Genomic DNA, 20,046 nt, shown 5'->3' with positions numbered 1-20,046 from the left:
GTTTTGGTTGTTTTGTTATTCTTTGTATTTGTATTGTTAGAATCATTGTGTATGTCATTCTCTTGGGTCTGCCAATTTCACTGTGTAAGTTCATGTCTTCCCATGCTTCTCTGTAGTCATATTCATCATTCTCTCTAGCACAATAATGTTATTCTTCACGTATAACAGTTTCTTTAGTCATTCTCCAGTCAGTGGGTATCCACTCTGTTTCTAGTTCTCCAGAGCCACCAAAAGTGGCTTTATAAACATTTTGATGTGCAAAGGTATATGAAGTACTTCTAGATAAAATTTACTATGCATCAGGTGAATTCTTTTAAAGCAGGAATTGCAATCATATTATTAGACAAAGCAAAAATAAAACTTCATCAATAGAAATGAACAAGGAAATTACATTATGTTTAAAGGAACCATAGATTAAGAACCAATACAAATATTAAACACGTAACAAATGTCAAATAAATGTGAAAATCAAATACTAAACATCTTTTATACACCATAACAATATAAACATAATACTTGAGGCACAAAGTAATAGAGATTTTAAATGGAAAAATGAAATTCAAAACAATGAGTGCATCAAAAGAATAAATCATAAATGATGACTGAAGCAACAAAATTGATTCTTTGAAAATTAAGCCATTAGCCAGCCTGATTAAAAAGGAAAAAAAAAATTAAAATTATCAAGATAAGTAAGTTCTGGTCAAGAAGGCAGCCTTAATAGGAGACTAGCCACCCATCTCCCACCTAACTCTACTCCAGCAAAACTCTGAAATTGTCAACAGACCAAAAAAGATGATTAGGAAATCTGGTGAAAAACTAGAAATCTTCCACCCCGGCACTACACAAAAAGTCAGGTACCAGCCCAATGGGCAATAGAAATGACCATTTACCCCTACACCTCCCAAAAAGCTAGCTCCACCTAGCATGATCAGAGTTAGATATAGTCTACAAAGCTCTCAAGCAAGAGTGGAGGGCTCCTCTGAGAAAGTGCTAGGGTGGTCAGTGAGCCACAGGCTAGGGACTTTGCAAGTCCTCACAACCAGCAGAGACTGACCAGCATGGTTCCAGCCAGGGTGGTATCCTAGTGCTTGAACCAGAACATTCCATGCCAAGGAGTTCCATAACAATGTCCTGAAACTCCAAGGAGAGACACGAAGATCCATTCTGAACCTTAACGATCCCCATGGGTACAACTCCAGGAGATGGAGGTTAATGCAAGAACCCAGGATGCTTGGGGTGAGATGAAATGGGGTTGAGCATAACACCCAACAGTATAGCAGAAAATTGAGAACGACCCTAAAGCAGTCATAATTTAAGAACTAAAGCTGGAGAGGTAAGTATATTAGAGATCTATCAGATACCGATTAGCATCAAGAATTCTTGCAATCAGGAAATCCCCCAAAAGAAGTTCCTTAATTACTACAAGAAAGACAGGAAAAAAAAATGCCTTTTTCCCCACGTAGGGGCTACAAGACTACCTTAAGAGATTAAAAAAAAAAAACACTCGTGGCAAGAATGGTCAGGAGAAAAAGTAGTTTAGAAAAAAAAAAGTGGTAAATCTTACCCAAGAAATGGAACCTTGAAAACTAAAACAAACTGGTGACTTTGTGAGACAGCAAAAAATACTAGAACAAAATCAGAAGACTGAAAAAGAGAAGAATATTTAAGATACCTGATATAAAAAAGACCTGGGAAACAGGTCAGGAAGAGATCATTTTAAAAAATCACTGGACTCCTTGAAAATCACAATTTAAAAAATATATATGTATATACATGCATATATATATATCAAGGAATCAAATGAAAACTGACCAGCTATTTAAAACCAGAGGACGAAGTAAAGATAAAATCCCAAAAGGCAACAGATATAGATTTATATCTAAGAATACCTTGTATTGCAATGCTGAGTATAGTCCTGCTGGGAGGAAAATAGATCTTTGATGGAATAGAGGACTTTGAAGTGTCTGACCAAAGAAAAGAAGAAGAAGAAGCTAAGTGGTGGTGTTGTTCAGTCATGACTGACTGTTCATGATCTCATGGACCACAGCATGTCACAGCCTTGTATCCTACACTATCTCCCAAAGTCTATCCAAGCTCATGTTTGTTGTTTCCAAGACACTATTCATCAGTCTCATCCTCTGCTATCCCTTTCTCTTGTTTTCTTTCTTATCTTTCCCAAAATCAGGATCTTTTCCAATGAGTCCTCATTATGTGGCCAAAGTATTTAAGCTTCAGCTTTAGTATTTGTCCTTCCAAAGGATAGTCTGAATTAATTTCTTTAAGTGTCGACTGATTTGATCGTGCTGTCCAATGGACTCTCAAAAGTCTTCAACAATATTAATTCTGTGGCACTCAGTTTTCCTTATAGTCGAATTCTCACAGCCACACATTACTACTGGAAAAACCACAGCTTTCACTACATGGACCTTTGTTGGCAAGGTGATGTCTCTGCTTCTTTTAGTATGCTGTCCAGATTTGCCATAGCTTTCCCTCCAGGAAGCAAGAGTCTTTCAATTTCATGGCTGTAGTTGCTATCTGCAGTAATCTTTGAGCCCAAGAATATAAAATCTGACAATGCCTCCATTTCTTCTCCCTCTATTTGCCAGGAAGTGATGGGACCAGTTGCTGTGATCTTACTTTTTTTTTTTAATGTTAAGCTTCAAGCCAGCTTTTATACTCGCCTCTTTTACACTCATCAAAAAGTTTTTTTTTTTAATTCTTTACATTCTGTCATCAGAATGATGTTGTCTGCATATCCGACACTGTTGATATTTCTCCTGGCAACCTTAATTCCAGCTTTTGATTCATCCAACCTGGCATTTCACATGATGTACTCTGCAGATAAGTTATATAAATGAGGTGATAATATACATCTTTGTCGTACTCCTTTTATAGTATTAAACCAATCAGTTGTTCAATGTTTGGTTCTAACTTCTTGACCTGCATACAGGTTCTTCAGGAGATGAGTAAGATGATCTGGTACTCCCATTTCTTTGAGGACTTGCCACATTTTGTTGTGATCCATACAGTCAAAGGTCTTAGTGTAGCCAGTGAAGCAGAAGTAGATGTTTTTCTGGAATTCCCTTGCTTCTGTAGTTTGGGCTGTAGTTCCTCTGCTTCTTCAAAAGCCAGCCTGCACTCCTGGGAATTCTTGGTTCACATATTGCTGAAGCCTAACTTGCGGAATCTTAAGCATAATGTTGCTGGTGCGTGAGATGAGTGTAAATATTTGATAATTTGAACATTCTTTGGCATTGCCCTATATTATGATTGAGACATAAACTGATTTTTTCTAGTCTGTTGGCCACATATGTTCCAAATATGCTGGCATGTTAAGTGCAGCACTTTAACAGCATTATCTTTTAGGATTTTAAATAGCTCAGCTGGAATTCCATCACTTCCACTAGCCTTATTGTTAGCAATGCTTCCTAAGGCCCAATTAACCTCCAGGATGTATGGCTCTAGATCAGTAACTGCATCGTTATGGTTACTGATATTAAGATCTTTCTTGTATAGTTCTTCTGTACATTCTTGATACCTTTTTTAAATTTCTTCTGCTTCTGTTAATTCCCTACCATTTTTGTCTTTTATCATGCCCATTTTTGCATGAAACATTCCCTTGATATCTCTAATTTTCTTGAAGAGATCTTTTGTCTTTCCAATCCTATTGTTCTATTTCTTTGCATTGCTCGTTTAAGAAAACCTTGTATTTCCTTGCTGTTCTATAGAATTCTGCATTCAGTTGGGTATAGCTTTCCCTTCCTCCTTTACTTTTTGCTTTCTTTCATTCCTCAGCTATTTGTAGAGCCTCATCAGACAGCCATTTTGTTTTCTTGCTCTTCTTTTTCTTTGGGATGTTTTTTGGTGGTGCTTCCTGTCAATATTGTGAATCTTTGTCCATAATTCTTCATGCACTTATCCACCAAATCTAATCCCTTAGATCTATTTATCATTTCTACTTCATATTCGTAAGGGATGTTATTCAGGTCATACTGATAGTCTGATGGTTTTCTCTATTTTCTTCTATTTAAGTCTGAATTTTGCAATAAGAAGCTCTTGATCTGAGCCACTCTCATCTTCAGGTCCTGTTTTAACTGACTATATAGAGTTTCTCCTCTTTTGGCTGCAAAGTATATAATCAATCTGATTTCAGTATTGACCACCTGGGAATAAAATGGATCTTTGATGCAATAAAAGACTTTGAAGGGTTTCCAATGAAAAAAGGAGCTGAGTAAGATCTCTGAAATTACATACACAAGAGTTCAGAGAAACCCTAAAAGGTAAACTTATTTGAAAAATTAGAGCTGTATGATGAGATAGTACTAACATTGTAATGACAAAAAAAAAAAACCAAGTGTTTCTTTAGAAATTTAATGTTTCAAAGGAAATAGGCTTGGTTAAATAACAACAACAAAAATGGGTACTGGGGATGGAAGATTGGTTCCATCCTGAGGGTTTTAAGAGAGGAAATAGACATAGGAAGGAGAGTGAAAGGAAAAATACCCTTATATATACAGGAAGAGGAAGGGGGTAGAACTTAATTCTTTTTTTTTACTAAATATATTTATTTTTAGCTTTCAATATTCACTTCCATAAGATTTTGAGTTCCAAATTTTCTCCCCATCTCTCCCCTCCTCCCACCCTAAGATGGCATGCAATTTGATATAGGCTCTTCACATATATTCATATTAAATATATTTTCACATTAGTCATATTGTAAAGAAGAATTAGAACCAATGGGAGAAACAAACAAAACAAAAAAAGTGAATAGTATGCTTCGATCTGCATTTAGACTCCATAGTTCTTTTTCTGGATGTGGGGATGGCATTTTTTATCATGAGTCTTTTGGAGTTGTCTTAGATCCTAGTATTGCTAAGAAGAGATAAGTCTATCAAAGTTGCACAATGTGGTTGTTACTGTGTACAGTGTAGAGCTTAACATTTCTTGTAAGTAGGGTACCTGAGGATATTTGAAAGTGGATTAAAGGGTGGGGTTAGTGGGCATCTGATGAACTTCAATTTTAGATGAAATGGACCAAGGAACTAGAATCTAAGGGGAAACCTTAGATTGCCTCTTAGATAACTGGGGAATGTCTGAACAAATTGTAGTATATGAATATAATGGAATAATATTGTACAATGACAAAAGAAACTTTCAGAGAATCCTAGGTACTATGACACAGTGAAATGATCAGGATCAGAACAATTTATAGAGACAACTTCATAAAGAAGACTTAAGACCTCTAATAAAACAATGTCTTCCAACTATGTCATTGGAGGACCTAGGATGGACCATGTTACCCACCTCCTGACAGCTGATAGACAAAATGCAGAGACATGCATTTTTGTACATGACCACTGTGTGAATTTATTTTGTTTGACTATATTTATTTGTTCCAAATGGTTTTTATTCCTTTCTTGGTTAATGGGAATAGAGAGGTAGTTGCCATTAGAGAGTTGGATATATCAACAATAGTGATGCAAAAAAAAAAAGCCATTAAAATTTTTTTTATTGCACAGAAGAGAACTGAGAGAAGTTGAGAAAGAACACAGACAAGCAGGAACTTTGAAAGTAATATGGAATTTTTAAAATACTTTTTGAGAAGAGCAAGTGCTGTGAAGTAGAGATTCACTGTTTCATATAGAATCCTTTATTCTGTTTATGGAAATCTTTTTTTGGTGTTTAAATTCACAAAAAAAAATTTTAAAAATGAGCAAAGTGAAATCACAACAAACCCACAGCAAATAAAATTAATTATCAGAACCGATGTATGTTATATGCCAGCAAAATTGTGAATTCAATTTTTAAAAACTTTTTTGCCTAAACAAGAGAAATATCAATCAATATGATGTCTCTGTCTCTGTCCATTTCTATATTTTCTGTTCATGAAACAGAAAAAAGAATCATATATGAAACTAAATGCTACTTTACATAGCTTTTCTTCTCCAGGCTCCACTCCTGTCTCTCCAGATTTTCTCCTTTATCCTTCATAAAAAGCTTCCTTTTATTGTCTTGTCTTCCCCTAATAAAATATAATCTCCTTGAGGTTAGGGAGTGCCTTGCTGTTTGTATTTATATTCCAGTACTTAGCACAATGCCTGGCATATAGTAAGCACTTAAATGCTTGTTGACTAATATTGTTTGTGAGGGGTTTTCTTTAAACATTCAACTAGTTTTTAATCCAACTAACTACACCGTTGCTTAGCCCAAAACTCTTCACCTTTTCCACAGGAATATCATTAGGCACAATGTCAAATTCTTCATTAAAATCTCTCTATCTGTAGCAATTCCTTGATCTACCAGTTGAGTTAATTCTCAGAAAAAGTCAATGAGATTAGTCTTGTTATGAATATATTCACATTGTCTAGGAATCAACAATACTCGTTGGGAAGCCAGGAATGTTTTAACTATATTTCACATTTATTGGTTCTGATAAATGGGTACATCCCCTGAACAGAGTAAGGGAAGTGCATGGACTTAGATGGATGCCAGTCCTTTTATTGGTTCCCAATTCGAATCTCCCACCAGGCTCTTCATTGGCCAGATGCAACGCCCTGAATGCCTATGTCATGCTCTCCTCAAATGGCTCGTTTAAGCATGCGTACAAGCCTCTAACCTTTTGCCCAACCAGAAGCCAGATCTCTGCTAGAAAACACCTATGATTAGAACTAGTTCTAATCAGTCACCTGACTTACATTCTGCTAAAGTTGGGGCGGGGAGAGAAGAAAGGGAAGGGGGAAGATACTTTCAACTCTGTGGAAACAAAACTGCTCCTACCATTTCTCACAGTCTGCTGTGACTTTTTGCTTGAAGTGTTCACTGCTGGGGAATACCACTTCCTCTTGAATTTTGCCAAGAAGTAATATCAAGCTTTTATTTCTTTCTAAAATACTGACATTTGCCTTTTTCCAGTCCTGTAGCACCATTCTCTTTAGCCATTCCCCACCCTCCCCCCCCAAAGTGACTGATAGTAGTTGATTCAGCAGTCATGTCTCCTACCTAGTTCATTTGGTCTCTTGGGGTATATTTCATCTGGATCTATGAACTCATGAGCTTTATGAGCCTCGCACTCATAAAGGGCAGCTAGGTGATCTCATCTCAGATATCAACTCTATTTGCATTTCTGTTGTATCCTTGCCAGTTCAAAGATATCCTTCTCTCCCTTTTCATCACATACCACTCTGAGTAGCAGTTTCATCCCTCTTTTAGTTCTCCTTTCTTCCCCAGATAGCTTAAAAACAACAGCAACAAAACCTCTGATAGCTTTAGATTTACTTAACGGCTTCAGGTCATTCTCAGCTTTAGCACTTCTGAAACTAATAAGACCATGCCTAGCTTTTCTGCTTAGTTTTCATTACCTGCCCTTGTTCCCACAACCCCCCGTACATACATTTTGTTTTTAATTTTTTTTAATTTTGAACTCAAACACCGAGTAAAATGAGCATATCTATATGAAAAATAAAATAAAAAGATTGTGACTGAAAGATTGAGCCATTATGTGCAGCTTGCTTTTTTCTTTTAAGCATATGATAAAGTCAACATGTAAAGTAACTTTCAAAGCTCTCCTGTTTCTCTGTGTTTCCTGGGCTTGCCTCTGTTCTCTCCTATGCAGTTCTGTAAAAGCCTACCTCGATGATCTTTTCTTTCTTGTATTTTCTTTTTCTGTAGCAACAATAACACTAGACTACCACTTTCCTCTCCAACTGAAAAATAAACAAAACCCTTATAACAAACATGAATTGCCAAAGCATTCACCCCCTGGGCACATCCAGAATATATTTCTTATTCTGTACCTGGAATCCATCACCTGTGTTAAGAGTTCAGTAGCATGCGTCATCATTAGTCCTCTGAAATCATGCTTGTCCCTTGTTCTTGAGTCTTTAAAAGTTGTTTTACTTTACAATGTTGCTACTGTATAAATTGTTGGAGACTTTTTCTACAATACATATATGGTCTGGGTACCTAAAAAGAGGGAAACAGAAAGCAAATAAAGAAAATCTTATACCAGTGTCCCTAATAATAAAAATCCATGCAAAAATATTACTATAAGTTAAAAGTATGCTAATGAACAGATATTTATACCAATAATGCAACAGTCAGTTTAGTATGAGGAAAATTAGAAACATAACATGGTATTAACCAAAATAATTTAAAATAACATGATTATACCAACAGATGCAGAAAAATTTTTGGCAAAATTCAACACCTGTTTCTTTTACAAACCCTAAAAGCACTGAAATAAGTGAACTTTCCTTAATGTGGTGAGTAGTATGCTTTTATGAGATATAGTTCTAATACCTAAACCAGGGAAGGGTAAGATAAAGATAATTTAAAACTTATATTTAAAATTTAAAAATAAAAACCTGCCAAAAGACGAAACTTTATTTAAAATAGTTACTTTGATCAAGCCAGATTTACTCCCGGCATGCAAAGATGGCTCAACATTAAGAAAACAACATACTTTAAAACTACATGATTATAAAAGATGCAGAAACATCCTTTTGAGTCTTCAGTTTGAATTTGGCCTCAAACACTAAACTAGTTGTTTGACCCTGCCAAATCTGTGCCTCAGTTTCTTCATCTGTAAAATGGGACAATAGCACGTACTGTGAGGACCAAATGAGATTGTGTGGTTTCTGGAAGAAGGACCATGACATCGGGAAATGATGCGGTGACATGCAATTGACTTGGATTTCAGGGAGGGAGGGCTGTGCAAAGTCACTAGCCTCACTTTCTCCTCCAGAGTCATCTGGGTCCAGCCGCCAGGCCAGATATCTTTCAGGACAACTAGAGATGGCCCAGGATGCAAGTAGGAGACTCTGGCCCTTTTAGACTAAGGTCTTTTCAGGCTCTCACTTTGAGGCAATACCCATTCAGGGAATAGGTCTCTTTAAGAAGTGAGTCAAGGGATGGCCTCTTTAATAAAAAAAAAAAAAAATTTAAACTGGGAGGGGAAGACCCTCAGGGTTGCTGGCCAAAAGAGAAACAAATGAATAATACACGTAAAGAGCAGCTAGCTGTAGTTATTAACTGTAGTAGAAATACAGGTGCTGGGGCCCATTCGGTGGAGGACCAGGACCATCTTCCCATTCAGGCACCAGTTCACAGCCTCACTTTCCCTTCTCTGATCCTTCTCACAAGCCCAACACCTGAAATCGGGAGAAGTGGCGAAAGCACCAAGAGAAGAAAAAAGGATCTGCTCGAGACCTAATGGATGCCCACTGCAAGTGAAGCCCCCTGAGCCCCCTGGGGCGATGCGGCAGTTAGAAGCTTCCTCAGTGAGTGATCCTGGTGGTCGGCGAGCGCGCCTGCGCCCTCAGCTCCTGGAGTATGCGCACAAGTCTTTCCAGGCCTCAGAACTGCATTTCCCAGAAGGCCTAGGGAAGATGGGCGTTTCTCCGCAGTCGTTGGAGCTGGTTGCCTAGAAACCCTCCCGAAACGCCTGCGCACAGAGCAGCTGAACACTTCCGCTTCTGGGTGCTCACTTGTCTTGGCTGTCTCCCTCACTGGCCTGCCTGACCAGCCAGCCGGTGGGGGGGGGGGGGGGGGGTTGAAATCTCGATCTTAAAGTTGGAGGCTCTCTCGGGCAAACCCAGGAAAGGCCTGCCCCCGGGGGCGCCTGCGGAGGACCCCGCGCATCCTCCGAGGGCAGGGGCACGGCCGGCTCCCAGGTGAGTGGGAGCCGCGCTTGTTTGCGGTCTCCTGCGGCAGGGACCCAGGAGACCGGCGCGCCGGAGGAGCCGTGCCCAGTGTGGGGGACTGCCCTCTGAGGACTGCGGGCCCGGGGTCAGGTCTAGGACGGTGAGGGACACGCCGGCAGAGGGGCTAGTCCTTTACAACAAGGAGCTTTGAGTTTCGTTGAACAGATCAGAGTGCGGCTAACTGGGCAGGAAGGACACGATAGTCAACATTTATTAAGTGCCTACTGTATTCCAAGTGCTGGGCTCGGCCCAAAAGGAGCTCACAATTTAATGGGGGAGACAGAATGCAAACAATAATGTACGAACAAGATAAACTGGCGTCTCAGCGTCTCCAAGGGAAGGCACCAAGATTAAAGACTGCTGGGAAAGACTTCTTGCAGGAAGCAGAACGTTAGCTGGAACTTCCATGCGGCGGACAGTCGGTGAAAATGCCCCGAGCGGTGACATCAAGTGTCATTGTCACTGTAGAGTGGAAATTGAGCTGCCTCTTCTCTCTCCTTCCTTCCCTCATTCAGATATCTTCCCTCATAATATCCTCCCTCATTTCTGTTCCTCAGGAAGGCGAGACCAACCTCTCAGAATCCCCTGCATCCAGTCCCCTCCCGTATTCTCCAACAGATTGCCTGCACCATCATGTGATCACAATAGTCGATCTCTACCTATTTTCTGGCTTCTCTGCAACATGCAAATATGTCCACATCTCATACATTCTTTAAAAAAAAAACAAACCACTTTGATCCTATGTTCCCCGCCTTCATCCTATCTCTCTTTCCCTTTGAGATTGAACTATTTGAGAAAGCCATCTATATGATGTTCTTTCACTTCTGATCCTCACTGCTAAACCTCTTTATAGACTCATTACTGAACTGAAACTGTTCTCCTTAAGTTTGCCAACAATCTCTTAATTATTCAGTCTGATTGCTTTTTCTTTGATCTCATCCTTCTTGATTTCTCTGCAGCATCTGACACTATTGGTCATTTTGTCTTCCTGGATAGTCTTTCCACTCTGGGTTTTCCTGACACTGCTCTCTCTTGGTTCTCCCAGATTTCTGATTGCCCCTTCTCAGTATCCTTTATTGGTTCTTCATCCATTTCAGGACCACTAACTATAGATGTTTCCAAAGTCCTCATCTAGGATCTCTTCTTTTTTTGCTTTATAATATTGTCAGTGTTCAATATCTATATGATTCCCAGATTTTATTATACAGCCCTACCCTGTCTCCTGCACAACAGTCACAGATGACCAAGTGCCTTTCAGAATCTCATATTGGCTATCCTAAAGGCATCTCAAATATAATATATCCAAAACAGAACTTGTTATCTTTCCCTACAAACTCTCCCCATTCTTAACTTCCTTATCACTGTTGAGCCTACCACCATGCACTTACTGTGTGTCATCCAGGCTCACAATCTCAGTGTCATTCTCAGCCATATAACTAACTCACCTCATATATCTTTTGTGTACTTCTCACCACTCACATTGTCACCAGCCTTGTTCCAGGTCCTTATCACTTCTCCTGAACTATAGCCGATAGACTTTTATGTTTCTTCTTGTTCCAGTGCATCTTCCATTCAGCTGTCAAAGTGATTGCTTTTCCTAAAATATAGGTCTGACCATGTCACCCTCCCAGTCTCCCTGATCCAGTGAATTCTTGTGGCTCCCTATTACCTCCCAGATCAAAGATAAAAGCCTCTGTTTGGCATTGAAAGATCTTCACAGCCTAGCCCCTTCCTATCATTTCATTCTTTTTACACTTTTACTCCTCTTCACACACTCTACAGGCCATCAATATTGGCCTACTTTCAGTACCAACATGACACTCTGTCTTCCATTTCCTTGCCTTTTGACTGGCTGTACCTCATGTATGTAACACTCTCCCTCCTTCTGATCCTTAGTTTTCTTGACTTCCGAAGACTAAGATCAAATTTCACTTTCTTCAGGTGGCCCTTCCTGGTCCACCCAGCTGCTAGTGCCTTCTCTCAGATTACCTGCCATCTACTCTGTATGCACCTTGTATGGTAGTAGTTGTTTACGTGTTGTCTCCCCCATTGGAATGTAAGCTCCTTAAAGTCAAGGACCATTGTTGCCTTTCTTTGTATTTTCAGTCCACTTGAGTGATTAACAAGGGAATTTGTTAGGGAAAGGAAGACAAACTTGGTGTAACCCCTCCCTGCCCCCACTTTTTTTTTTATAAGGAGAGTGTGATCAGGATAGGAATGGCTGTAGTTGGACAGCTGAAGAGAAACTTGGCAGGAGGCTAAGATTTAAGTGAGCAATTAGTGTTAAGTTTCTGTTAGCATTGGTAAGTAAAACTAGGAAGTCAGTAGCATGAATTTGTAGTGGGACAGATTTTCTTGATTCTGACTTTCTCCTGAAGGGTTTTTGTTTGTTTTTCTTCTTAGAACCAGGTGTGAACAAAGCAGAAAGTGAGACAAATCCAGAAGTACAGATTGTTGTGCTAGTCATATTGGAAAGTCAAGTAAACTAAGGTTTTCTTGAGACATCTTTAAAGTAGTATGCCATGGAAGCCCTCTTTTTCTTTTTGGAGGGGGGAAGGTAGGGCAATTGGGGTTAAGTGACTTGCCCAAAGTCACACAGCTAGGAAGTGTGTCCAGTGTCTGAGGCCAGGTTTGAACTCAGTTCCTCCTGACTCCAGGGCTGGTGCTGTACTCACTGCACCACCTAGTTGCCCCGGAAGCCCTCTCTTAAAGTATAGTTAAGGATAGATTGCTGTTTTGGAGTGGATTTGGTGTGTAGGATATGAATGAATTGAGGTATTATTGAGGATTTAGAGTAAGTTCCATTGACATTTGGTTGTGGAAGGAATGATCAGAAAAGAAGTTGGGGTGAGAAATAGGGAAGTCAATTTGAGATATATAGAGACGAAGCAGTGATATGTGGTGACAAGGTCCAGGTTGTGCCTATTTGCTCTGCTGGTTAAATGTGAGGTATATGTTGATTATGCCATTTGACTTTATAGTTTTGCATAACAAATGTTGAAATCATTAAGAATAATAGCAGAAGTGGGACAGAAAGTAAAGTATGGGCCAGATGCTATAGATATCTGATAAGGCAGAAGTGACTCCTGGGATGAGTAGCTACAGGCAAATTTTATGCCATTTGTGACTTACTCCATGAGTAATTCTACCCAAAACATAGATTCTGAGTTCTTTAAGTGACTTTATCTTGGGACTTGGTTCTTCAGGGTGACTTTATCTTATCAGAAGATCCAATGGTTCTTTCCCCACAAATATAGATGGAGGGTGGTCGCTACAGATAGGACAGGATAACCATGACCCCATCAATAAAGGCATGGAAAATTGGTAACTTCAGAAGCTCTCAATAGTTTGGTTACTGGCAAGTAACCTTGTTATATGGGGTTTTTTTTGGGTGGGGGGTTGTGATTTTGTCTCCTGCTAATGCTGAATCATTCTTGCAAATGAAATAAATCTTAATAAATTTATACACATGGTATGCCTTATATAAATTCTGCAGGTGGTTTTCCAAAGAATACCAGGTTTTGAAAACAAAATAAGTCCTTAAATTGGCAGTTTCAACATGTTTCTGTGTAGTACTGTTAACCTTGATAGGTGTTTTGAATGTTATTTTATTGATATACTACCCAGCAATGTTTCCTGATATTTTTCAGTGTTCTGAATTCCCCTTAATTGTAGGCCCAGGGAAGATGTCCTCTTGGAACAATGGTGAAGGCCCAAGCTTCAGGCCACTTGCTCAACAGGATTCCTCCATCCTTTGTTCTCTGGAAAAAAATATTCCAGTATGTCAGTTCTCTTCCACTGATCCCTTGGGGTGCATGATGGAGCATTTAGAATGGCATGGCCATCTCTGGCAGATTACTGGTTAATTCTATCAGTGGAATCTGCTTTTTCCTGAGTAATGTGGAATCTGGAGCAACACATGGCTGTTTGTGCTGCCAAACTAGGATTTGCAGTGAACTGTACTCAATGCCTTTTATACCACTGATTGATAGCTATTCCTGTATGTGCCTGTAATAAATCTCCATATACTCCATAACTGCCCTATCTGTTCACTGAACCACTTGATGAAATCTGAGATTTGTGTGGCTTGTCAGCACAGCAGAACTGTCCCTTTTGTGTCCCTAAGATTCTTTAAGTGCATAGGGATAGTATTGCCCCCCACCCCCCACCCCTTTTAAGCCTGCTATATAGTTGTTTCCTCATTGAACTGGCAGTTTTCTAAAATTCCCAGATCTTTTTCACATGAGCTGTTGACGCTCTGATTTTTTTAAAATCCAAGTATAAACCTTCAGGTGTTTCTTCCAAGTATCTTACCATTCAATCCAGACTGTTGTTCTGGTCAATCAAGATTTTTCTGGAACTTGACTCTGCTGCTTCTCAGAGTTAGCTTTTTCCTCCCAGATTCATATATCTGTAAGTTTGTCAAGGATAGTCTCTATTCCTTCATCCAAGCTCTTGATAGAATTAATGAATAGCATTTGGACAAGGACAAATCCCTGGGCCATTCTACTAGAGGCCTCCTTTCAATGGATGTCAAAATATTAGTTCTTTTTGATTCTAGTCATTTCACTCTTTCGGAATCTACTGAACACTACTATCATTTTGCCAACAAATTGCCCTCATAGATACAAAAATAGCATAAAACTATTCTGTGCTTTGCTAAAATTGAAACATTCTACGCCTACTTATCAAAGTATAGGCTTTTATTTTTAAATGTTTTTACTTTTTACTTTCTTTTTGGAGGTTAGGCACCAGGCTGCTATGAGGACATAGCTAAACCACCTACACATCCTTAATTGCGGTATCCTCAGCGGAAACACCATAATACACTGACTCCTCAATCTTCCTGGCCCCAGGTTCTCAGAAAGTTTCTACTTCTGAGATGCAGTAGTGAAGCCCTGAGCTGATCTCACTGAAGCTGCAAATTTTACTTCCCTCATCAACTGTTTTTGGTTCATTACCTCTTTTTCTATAAAAAGGGAAGAAGGCATCCGGGGAATTTTTAGGCTTGTGTATTTTTTAGGAGTGTCAAAGTCCAGAACTAGTCCCTCTACTCTGTAATCCCTTTTGGTTCCCATGTCTCACAATCAATTCCAAAATTCTTCAGAGAGACCCTGAGAGTGTCTCTTTATCACTTCTGACCTCCAGGTGAGTGCTTGCCTTCTGTGAGTTCTCAGTAAAATAGTCTTTTAGGCAAGCATACATTTGCCATTCAAATAACGTGGCCAGCCTATCAGAGTTGCCCTCTCTGCAGCAGAGTCTGAATGCTTGGCAGTTTAGTTCAAGTAAGGACCTCAGTTTCTGGTACCTCATCCTGCCAGGTGATCTTCAGAATCCTCCTAAGATAATACAAATGGAAGTGATTCACTTTCCTGGCATGGTGCTGGGAGACTGGCCAGGTTTCACTGGCATACAACAAGGAGGTCAGCACCATGGCTCTGCAGACTTTCAGTTTGGTAGAGAAGTAAAATGCCTCTTCTCTCTCATACTTTCCTTTGGAGCCTCACAAACACTGAGCTAGCTCTGGCAATGTCCGCATCAACTTCATCTGTGCGTACATCCTTTGAAAGTATTCTGCCAAGGTAAGTGAACTTATCCACAGCATTCAAAATTTCTCCATTTGCTGTAACCAGTGGTTCCGTGTATGAATGGTGTGGTGCTGGCTGGTGGAGCACCTGTTTCCTTGCTGTTAATTGTTAGGCCAAAATGAGCACAAGTGGCAGAGAATGGATCCATACTCTGTTGCATCTCAGCCTCAGAGGCTGCATTGAGTGCACTGACTGAAAGTCAAAGAAAGTGGGCCTATAGCATAGTACTACCTATTCTGCCTAAATGTACATGTTCCATTATGGGAAAAGAAAAGATGGTTCTTCAATTAAGTCATAAACACTCATTCTTTCTTGATGAAAGAGCTAATAATGGGCAGGGATTTTGATAATGTATATTGATCAAATAGCTGAAACAGGTTAATTCAAAATTAAATGCAAATAAGGAGTGAAGTATTCTGATGAAATACTCATAATACTCTCTACTTTCACACAGGCAAGAGCTGTTTCATCTACTAAAGTTCTAGGAGGCAGGGCTAGACTAGCGATTCAGAGTGTAATCTCGGCATTAGACACCAGGTGGCATTCTGAACTTGAGCAATTCAAACTTCTGGGTTCGTTTCAGTCCCTTTGCCCATGCAGGATTGACTTTCCCAGATCTCTGACTCCCTGTCTTCCTTTTATTACCTATCGTCAGCCAGAGTTCTACCTCACTTCGTTTAGTCCAGCATGTAAAACATGTAGCCTTCCAGTAACAATTCATAATCATGCAGCTTTCCAATAACAATTCATAATCTGTCACTCTGGTTCACGTCCCCATTCTCAGAGGAATTTTTTCTCCTCATTTTTTGACCTAAAAGGACTATGCACTCACACTATAGAGAGATATAAGTTTAGTGAGTGTAATCAAAAGTTAACATCTAAGAAGACACTTCTAGAAGTCTGAAACCTCAACTTCTAACCCACGTATTCTCCTCCCCCACCAAGCCTTTGAAGCCCAAATGCTTTTGCTAGGGGAATTTCCCTTTCCCTGCACAATGTCCAACATCTCAAGGGTAAAGGGGAAGAATACTCTCACCAACATCCAGTCTTGGCTGACTATCTAGGCAAAAGCTTTCTGTTCAAGAGCCATCTTGGTCTTCTATGAGGTATGGTTACCATTTGCTGTTTCCCTTAGACCCCAGCTTAAAACACTGCCATACTGTCTCTAGCTGGTCTCCAACATGTCTCTCTGCAGTTTGTAACATGACCTGGTTTTGCTGCCAGTCTCGGAGAGGGGAGGAAAATGGTTTGGGAGGGAAGGGAGAAGGTCATCTGTTTGACTAGTATACAGGCTCTAGGATCACTCTCCCAGTCCCTAGCATCATTTCATCGATTAATATAAATTATCGTGTTCCCTAGCTTCAATTCACCAATTAACATCAATTAGCTTTTACTAAGGGATATTTTCTGGGAAGGTTTAGCAAGGTCCTAAGTACAACAAAATTCCCCAAACTGAGAGACAGACTCCCTCATACATACCCACTCATTCTCTGGGGATATTGGACTCAAAGTGGTTGCTACAGAGTCTTCCCTTCTCAAGTGAAGGGGAGGGGGTACTTCTTGGCCTTGCGAATTCTTTTCTCACTTAGCATAGTTCCCATCAAATTCACTTCTAGATGTATATAGCTGATGTATGAATCATTCCCATGCTCAGCTGCTCTGGATCAAGCAGGTTACTCACCTGCTTCATGGTCTTGTCTCTGGATTTGGTTGTTGTGGCTACTAGCAGACTATGTTACTGACACTAGTTGGTGGATTCTGATGACTCAACTTTTCAAAGCTCATACAATCATAACCTGATCAATTCTGTCTCTGAATATTTAGTCATCTGTGATCAGGAAAGAATAAACACAAGAGATTTAAAAAAAAAAACTCCAAAACCCAGAGATGGCGTGTGTTCGTGGCCACCTGGTGGAAGATAGGGCTTGATGCCTATTTCCTCACCCAGAGACTCACAGCATTTCTACCTCGTAGAAAACTGAAAGCTATTAATTTTAGTTTAGCAGGCGTTAAAAGCCTGTTTTTCATCACTATGTGGTAAGCCTGCAGGAAACAGGAACTACTCACACCTATTAGAAACATGTCTGGAACAGGTTCGCCAAGCCTCCACTTGGGTTAATACCTGGTAGGGTATATTATCCATGATCTAAGGTCTCGTTGGTCAGTTCCCCCATTACACAGGCAGAATGATTCCACTTATGCCACACTGCAAGTTCACTACTCATGCTGGGTCTCATTCTTTCAAGGGTAGTTTGTTTCCCATTAAACATAGAAGCTCTCTTTTCTTTCTGAAACATCTCACCATAGCACAACATTAAGCAATGGTCATCAACATTTGTTGTGTTAAAAGTCCCTAGCGATTCATTCCCAGGTCCCTGGATTTCCTATCCTTGTTAGACACATAAAATGTCCAGGGAATTACAGGAGAGAAGCCTCAGACTTTTTGTTTGTTTGTTTAGCTGGATCTCAATACCGATCAGCCCTGAGTAAGATGAAAAGGGAATAAGCTTTTATATGGCTCCTACTATGTGCCAGGCACTGTGCTAATCCTTACAACAACTCTGTGAAGTATGTGTCTGAGTCTGGATTGGAACTCAGGTCTCCAAATCTGACTCCAGGCTCAGAGGGTAATCTGTGTCACCAGCTCCCCTGAATCTTTAACCTATTTTGTTTTTTTGACCTGGGTTGGTTCACCCTTCTTTAGGTAGCTTATTGGCCCTGCCTGCTGGAGGTTCATATTGATGCCAGTGCAGATGCTTGACTGATGGTAGCTCAGAACTCCCCAACTCAAGCCATTCACCAAGCTCAGTGTCCCCACCCCCATCCCACTAGCAAAGATTCTATACATGGGCCACAACAACTAGGCCAGGCTCTTTTAAACATTAGCTACATTAATGTATTAGAAGGAGACCACAACTTTATGGAAGCTTTTAAGTCAGAAAAGCAAATAAAAATTGTAATGAGTACTCAGCCACATGAGCAGCAGCATGATGATCGACTTGAAGTCTAGAAGCCTTGAGTTCACATCCTGCTTAAGATGCTTACCAGCTATGGTTAAATTATTGCAATAGCTCCGTAATTGGTCTTAAAATGATCAGACTGATTCTGTCTTTTTAATTGACCCTGTTTACAGTTAATTGATTTTGTCTTCTAATTGCCCAAGTCATGGTTCTTTGTCTCTGAACTTAGTTCAGAAATTCAGCTGGTCTGTAATGAGCTAAGCTGAGAAATCCAGTTTTCCTGCTAATCACCATTCTATTCTTATTCTTGGGGAATGTAGGTGGACACCAGGGAGTTTGGTCTAGTATCTTTACAACACCAAGCTATCCTTCAAGGATGTCTGGTTTGTTATCCAAAGAAGTCTGGCTCACTATCTCTAACTTTGCAGGTAGAACATTTCTTAATCACAGGAGGGAAAGAGAGTCGTTGCTAGCCCCTTATTCCCAATTCCCATCCAATCATCTTGCTCTCCATGCCTCAGCTCTGTAACCAATGGTATTGATCTTGCCGTTCATGATGTTGACCTCTTGTAACCAATCTTAACCTGTTATCTGCCTACAAAGTCATGTTCTTTGTTCTGTACTCCCCAAAATCTATAAAAGAGAGCTGTCCCCCTCATTAGGGATCTTGGCTTTGTTGAGGAAGCTGAGATCCTATTTATCGGTAAGTTCATGCTTCACTAATAAATAGATCGTGCTCAGAACTTGATGCCTCAGTTTACATTATTTTGACCATAACAGTCTCCTAGACATAAATCTCTCCACCTACTCCAATCCATCATCTACCTAGCTGCCAAAGCAATCTTCCTGAAGCACAGATCCATTCATGCCGCTTCCCTGCTTGCCAAGTTCCAGTGGGTCCCTATTGCCACTATGGTAAAATACAAATTCCTCGGTTTAGCTCTTAAAGCTCTTTATAACCTAACCTCACTATCCTCCCAGCCTCATTATACTTGACTCCTCCTCCCACACCCTGTACTCCAGCCTAGCTGGCCTTCTGTTTCTCCTGCATAGCACTCCATCTCTCATCCGTGTCTGCACTGGGTCTCCTCTCTGCCTGGAAGGTCCTACCTCCTCACTTTTGCCTCTCTTCCTTTTAGATGCAGCAGAGGCACCACTCTCTACGTGAAATCTTTCCTGATTGTCCCAATCACTATTGCCCTCAATAACTACCTTGTATTTATTTGTATTTATTATGCATATACTTATATATGTACTTGTTGCCTTCCCAAATAGAATATAAACTCCTTGGGAGTAGAGATTGTTTCATTATTTATATTTGTATCACCAAAACCTAGTACAGTACCTGGCACATAGTGATTACTCAATAAATGTTTGTTGATTGGTGGATTAATTAACCCTAGACAAGTCACTTAAGCTCTCTGAACCTGTTTCTTTTTCTTTAAAAAGGAAAAAATAACACCTATTTCACAAGATCATTGTATCAGATGAGATATTATATGTACAGCACTTGATAAAGCTTAAAACATTGTATAAATGTTAGCAATTATTACTATGATTTATTAAGGGAAGTGTGAACAAAATGGAAACCAAAAAAAGTCATGCTAACTAATCAGTGATCCAATGACTGCACCTTGGAAATAATAAAAATTATATTAAAGAGAAATATAATGAGACTACCCGACAGATTATGTGGATCCTTAGAGGAAAATTTATAACTGAACATTTATATAACCCTAGTGCCAAAGTCCATTGCTATGGAACTCTTTCCTCATTAGAGATCGATGGCCCTCGCTC

This window comes from Trichosurus vulpecula, chromosome 2, assembly GCF_011100635.1.
Source record: "Trichosurus vulpecula isolate mTriVul1 chromosome 2, mTriVul1.pri, whole genome shotgun sequence".
In the NCBI taxonomy this organism is placed as follows: Eukaryota; Metazoa; Chordata; class Mammalia; order Diprotodontia; family Phalangeridae; genus Trichosurus; species Trichosurus vulpecula.
The sequence above is the reverse complement of the archived record's forward strand: the minus strand, read 5'-3'. Positions refer to the sequence as shown.